Source organism: Octopus bimaculoides, chromosome 3, assembly GCF_001194135.2.
Source record: "Octopus bimaculoides isolate UCB-OBI-ISO-001 chromosome 3, ASM119413v2, whole genome shotgun sequence".
Lineage (NCBI taxonomy): Eukaryota > Metazoa > Mollusca > Cephalopoda > Octopoda > Octopodidae > Octopus > Octopus bimaculoides.
In genome coordinates, this window is record NC_068983.1 from 42,402,351 (window position 1) to 42,409,201 (window position 6,851).

Genomic DNA, 6,851 nt, shown 5'->3' on the forward strand with positions numbered 1-6,851 from the left:
CCATATCTTGATTTGATCCTTATTATATTTGTACTTCTCCAACGTCCCTCCCCCAGCCCCTATCCCCAATGAAAAATAGGAACAATGTCATAAAAAAAAATTATCAAATTTTAATTTTTACGATTCATTGAGCAGTAAAAAGAATTCGAACTGTATGACCAAATCTGAATTTTACCAATTATTTTCTAGATTATTCTCTCTAAAACACTACTATAGAGGTAAAGAATATATATTTGCAAGAGTGTATATGTATGTACGTGTGTTCAATATAAAAATATTAGCGACAGAAGCAGTTTTAATACCAAAAGGCAATATTTATGCCACTTAGAAGTGAATGTGACATTAAAACACGGAATGCTGCGTTATTTGCCACGCTTCGGGCGTCTACCATTGACGAGGCCAAAGAAGGCCGAAATCACGTGATATGGTAGTCCCAGTGGCGATGGCAGAGCATTACCTCCCGCTAGCTATATAAACACCAGTGCTTATATGCACAAGTCCATATGAAACGTTTTCTCTTGGTAAATAACGCAGAATCCAGTGTTCTAACACAACATCCACTTTTAAGTGGGGATAAATACACACACACACACACATCACATGGTTCACGAAGCAAATATTTGTTAGTAGGCCCTCATCAAAACAGTTTAGAAGAAGAATTAAGTACAAACGATTAGCTATTATGTACTTGAGTTCCTCAGCAAAAATTTGTGTAGAGAGGGGATAGAAATACTCGTTAAAAACCCGTAATATTGTATCTCAGACTAAGATAAAGTTTAGAACTTAAAAAATAAAGAATAACCCCGTTATTTTCTAGTGTGATGAGTGTTGTAACATAATAATAATAATTAGTTTGAAGCCAATCAGATAAAAGCCACTCGTTGCCGTACATGGTCGTTATTCACACAAACAACATAATAGCATTATATATCGAGATGGTAAAAAAAATATAGAAGATAGAGGTGATTAGTAAGTGCTCGAAGGTTAGAGATAGACTTAATTACTTCAGGTCTTCGATGAAAATGAAAGAGCATAAGCCCTTCCTATAACAAGCTGAATAAGATTTTAAGATTTAAGATGTTTTTATACTTAGAAGAGTTTTTGGGGTGAAAAACAAAAAAAGAATAAATCCCATATAATTTGGAATATTCTGAATAATAGAAAATATTTTATGTTTAGAGCAGAAAATCTTAACTCAAATTCCCATCACAATTGTTTAGCTGTAATTAACGTTAGGGGTGCTAGTAGATACCGAATACCACGTGAGTACTGTCTCGACTCCATGGGGTGTGACTGAGATTATAGCATTCCTCTAGTCCGTTGCAGGTAACTCACAATTGAGTGGACTGGAGCAACGTGAAATGAAGTGTTTTGCTCAAGAACACAACGTACTGCCAGACTAGGGACTCGAACCCACAAACTTCCGATCGCGAGTACAACACCCTTACAACTAGACTAAACACCTTCACATGGATATGCAATAACGTTGCAAGTCGTATGGACAGCAGGGTAGGATTTAAAAAAACCCAATTAGATCCGTATTGAAAGTTTTGTTTATTTCTTTTAATTATTTAACTGAAGGGATCACATACCGTAATCTAAATATCATTATAAAATGAAATAGTAACTGATACGCAAGTTATAAATTTTTTTAAATAGCACAGATTCAGAACCTGCAGTGCCAAATCGTTATCTACAGGTTTCCATCAGATTTAAGTCAGTGTTGAGCTCTGGACTGCACAATTAAACTAAGCGAATGATCTAGAGATCAGTACAGGTTTAGAGAACCTGATGAAAATCATAGAATAATAGTTCAAAACTAGCTGCAAGTAGTTGATGCCCTGATATATACCATGTGCATATGAATGCTTCCATTTCATTTTTAATGCTAAACTTTCCATCATTCTCTCTCTCTCTATATATATATATATAAACACAGATAGACAGTAAGTACAAGAATGGCGGTTATGGTTTTACATTTATTCCTTAATTATGATCGTTTCAACAATATGTTGTAATATTACAATCATATTTATATTCATGATGTACCTGAACCATGTATTACTGAAACGATCGTAATGAAGGAATAAGTGTAATTTCAATTCTAGGACTTGTACAGAAACTCAGCAACTAATAAATTATCCCTGGAATTTCAGTTTATACGGGTTTTCCTTTAAGAAAAACTGTTTACTTCGTATGCAGTGTTTAAGAATACAGATTGGTCTTCTGAATCTCCTTTTGTCCAATATATATTTATATATATATATATAATCCAAAAGATGCACTGGAAGGCGCGACTAGTTGCCAAAGTTTTGGGCACGTTAAATAATTTCACACTTCACTTATGTTCGGCGAGTTTCAGAAATCCGGATATGTGAGTGTACCAAGTCTAATCAGTATTTATGGCTTATATAATGCACACGTGTTTCAAAAAGCTGCCGATATAATTTACTCGAGTCTAAAGGCTTTGTTACACAAATGCACTGGCACACTTCAGTATTTTTGGCAAAAGTACAACACAAAGAATGATGCAGGTCCTTGTATGTACTAGCATGCAAATAAATAGTGAGATTATCATAAAAGGAAGTGAGATGGTAAAAGGGCATGTGAGAATAGAGCAACAGAATGGAGGCTCTTACTTCCTTTGCCATCGACTCCATTTCTCTTTTGATAACCTGATTACTAATTTGCATACAAGCGAATGTAAAGGCCAGCAAATTTGTGTTGCACTTTTACCAATAATACCGACGAAGTGTACTGGCTGCATTTGTTGCAAAACAAGACCTTTAGGCTGGAATAATTTATGGTGACCGGTTTTCTGAAACACGTATACATTATATAAAACAAATACCAATTATGTTTAGTGTTCCTTTATATAGTTAACTTGTTGCTGTGTGTGTAGAACAGTGAATTTGGAAGCACCTCTTATTAAATCAACAAATCCTATCCAATAATCACAGAATTAGAGAATATTTCAGCACATTATTATTGAAATATGTGTACAATGTGTGCGTGTGTTGTAATATGTGTGTGTATAAGACATTTATACTACACTCAAACATGAGAAATGGAAGGTAGAAACTTTGAATAAAGTATCTAACACCGACTTAAGATTATAGTTGAAATTTTGAAATAATACACTGAATAGTTGAGAAACTTGCTTAACCTAAACACATGTTCCTATGTACATACAAACCAGTTTTCTTGAAGCATTGCTGGATATATAGAAAATAGAGTGGTTATAGAAAGAAGCTTTTTGCAATGGCCATATAGTTGGAACATTAAACACCAAATGATAACATTAACAAAGATATTGAAGAGTTACTTTAGAAATATTTAATTAGAATTGATATTTCAAGTAAAATACTCCTATTCAAAAGGAGATAGTTCTGTTAAATTTGAAAAAGGTAATTTTTGTCCAAAGCATTAGGACTAACAAAATGTTTTCATATCTTTGATATCACTGATAGTTAATGCTCCAATAACATTGCCAGTCTTCCATAACAGTTCTAAATGTGTGTGTGTTTCTTGTTTCTTAATAATGTTCATTATAAACACAGTGAATACATGTATTAACATAAAACTAGATATAATTCCAATGAATCTAAGCTTTTATCTTTTATTTTTGAGGGAGAAATAAAGACCCATAAATAATAACAGTATCATAGCAGGAAACAATGTTTACCAGTAATAAAGAAGGCCAGTCCATAACCCCTGCTTAAAATAAAATTGGCCAGTCAACAACTATAGCTCAAACCAAAATAGTCCAAGTCTGAACACCAGTTTGATGTTAACAAGACAATGCACAGTTACTGCATAAGCCAAAAAAGCAGGATACATTTTTTGTTTATAGAGAAGGAAAAAAAGCAAAAAACAGAAAGATACGAATAGGATGTAAGTTTTTCTAAACAATGTAAGAGCAGGTTGTAACTTCAGCTAGTAGCAAAAATAGACTGTAGAGCTTGTAATAAGAGAGTTCTGTTAGAAGCTAAACATGATGGGCTGTATAGATTCCTCAAAATAGGACAAGATATGTCCTACACAAATGTTAATAAAAGAGACATGAAATACTAAAAGTTTAGTGACAGGGGTAACTAAATCAATGCTCAACAGCATTAATAAATATCAACTAAACTAGCTTTGTGAATAATGAGCATTCTGAAAGAGTGTTCAGAAATAAAATTCGACTCACATCATAAAAGAAAGTACAAAGATTATATATATATGACAAAAAGAGATTACAAAGCCAAGGCTGTGAGGAGTTTTCAGGACATTTGTAGGGAAATAGATATAAGTCTTACAGCTGTTTCTGGGATATTATGGATATCCCTTCATCAGAGACAATGTGAGAGGGTAAAATAGAGGTAAAAGGGAATATAGAAGGAAATGAGAGAATGAAAGTAGAAATATTTCTACATTTATTCTCTTATTTCCCTATCTCCTCTTTTTCCATAATAATTCCTTATTTTGAACTCAAACATTTACCCCACTCACATCGTCCCTGATGGAGGGATATCCATAATGTCCCAGAAACAGCTGTAAGACTCTTTCCTTATAAATGTCCTGAAAACTCCTCACAGTCTTGTTTTTGTTATCTCATTTTGTCTAATATATTTATGCATGCTAATACAAGACCCACATTAAACCCCTCACTCGTATCATATCGAACCAAAAGTTTAACTAGTCTGTCCATAGCACTTACTTAGCATTACCTGCCACTCTTTGGGTCTTCTAGATACCAATACCTTATATATATATATATATATATGTGTGTGTGTAGAGAGAGAGAGATATGCTTACAATAAAAAAATTTTGGTTTGGTTAATTCATATTTATGCTTTTGATTTTCACTGCCATTACATTACTTGGTATTTCTACGACTTATGTTAATTTGAATCTATGTTATGCAGTAAAGAGGGAATGCTAAAAATAAAAAATGGCATAAAACAATAGGGAACTGGATGTGATCCAGCATTGCTCTCAAAGCCACTCACTTGATGATGTGTGAGTACAAAGCTGCTGCTGGATCATATAGCAATAGTATGATAAAATGAACAACTAACACCCATTACCAATGCACAGAAACAATTGTAGTGATTAGTGATTAAAGCCTGTTCATCCCATCACCTTGTTTTACAAATTTATATATATACATAGTTTACAGTTGTGTTAAGGTAAGATCAGCAAAAAAATTCTCCACACAGTGAGATAAATATCAGCTAATGTACACAGTATGAAGACACAAGCTATTGATAGTTTCTTAACTTGAAGACAGAGGTCTAGGCAATTTTTATAACACTCCTTATGTCATCAAAGTAAGAAACTGTTAGTAGCCTGTATCTTTATACTGTCTACATTGAATGATATATACAAACACATACATATATACACACAAATTGTTTTTGCACTTGTTTATTTGTTATGGAAATAACTAAAATGCTCAATTCACCTTTGCCAAACACACATGTAGTGAATGCACAAAAATCTTAAAGTATTACATTTGACACACACAAATAGTTTTTCTGCTGAAACAAATGAAGGGTTTGTCTCACAACTTGAGTTTCAAGCTACTATGATCTTTAGGCAAGTTCTCACCTGAAGAGTGCACTGGCATGAAACTAGAGCCACGAGACAAACCCTCAGTTTCAGTTTCTATAAAAACAAACCCATATCCTCCACAACGTGTACTGAGCACTCCTCTCTCAATCTTCTAATGTAAACTGTGTGTGCATGTGTATGTACTTCTGGTAAGTCAACAAGGAAACAAAGATAAATTGCTTATGCTCTAAAGTGTTTCATGTTTAAATAATCACTGGAAAAGTCAGTCTAGAAATTAAGTCACATTAAGATGGAGAATTTGATAGATAAACAAATTAGACAGGGACATGGGGAGATAGAGAATGAGAGACGGGCAAAGAATATGTAAAAACTGTGAACCATGAAAAGAAATTCCTATATCTGCCTCTTGGATTACCTTTCACTGAGAAAGTTTATTTATTTTTATGAAATCCTTGATTATGGAAGTATAGAAGTCAGCCTCAAAACTAACAATGGAAAAAAAAGAGGGGAAAAAACCCAAAAAACAAAAACTGTACAGAACTCAACCTCTAGGAATATATTGTCTAAAAAGGGAATGATGAGAGGAAGTCTGATTGATAGCAGTTAAAACCCTGGATAATATGTGTGTGGCTAATCTGGAGTAACAATAATAAAACAAAAATGGACAAAAGTACAAAACTGTTAGTGCTACCACTTGTGGTGTATCTATGAAAGAAGGATAGGAATATAAGTCTACTTATTATATATAGATCATAATAAACTCTACATGATAGCTACTTTATGTATATGTATACTGTGTATATGTGTTATGGTGGTATGTATGTGTGTAGAAAATGTAGTTTGTTAGAATATTAGAGTCAAATATGTCTAGTTTTAAACTTTATTTTACTGTGTGGACTTCTGTAAAATTAAGAAGAAAAAAAAAATGATATGTTTCCACAGTAAATATTGTGTAAATATAATGTCATTTCATATTACAATTAATTTTTTCTTTTATCAGCATCACTATCATCATCATGATATAACTTTCATTTAGTTTTTTTTCATACATTTTCTTTTTTGTATAAGGGTGGGTGAATTAGTGGAAGTAGGGAGGGACTGGGGGGGGTGTTACTTGTGATTAAGATTCATAGAGAGTCGTTGGTTAGTTGGTGTCTAGGGTTTATAATAACAGCAGTGATAACATAGCGCTTTTTTTTTTTCAAAATTTTCTTCTCTCTTGCTATGCAGATCAAAGCCTTAAAATTGATTTCAAGATTTCAATAGCTGAAACAGCTGCCAGTGATCTGGTA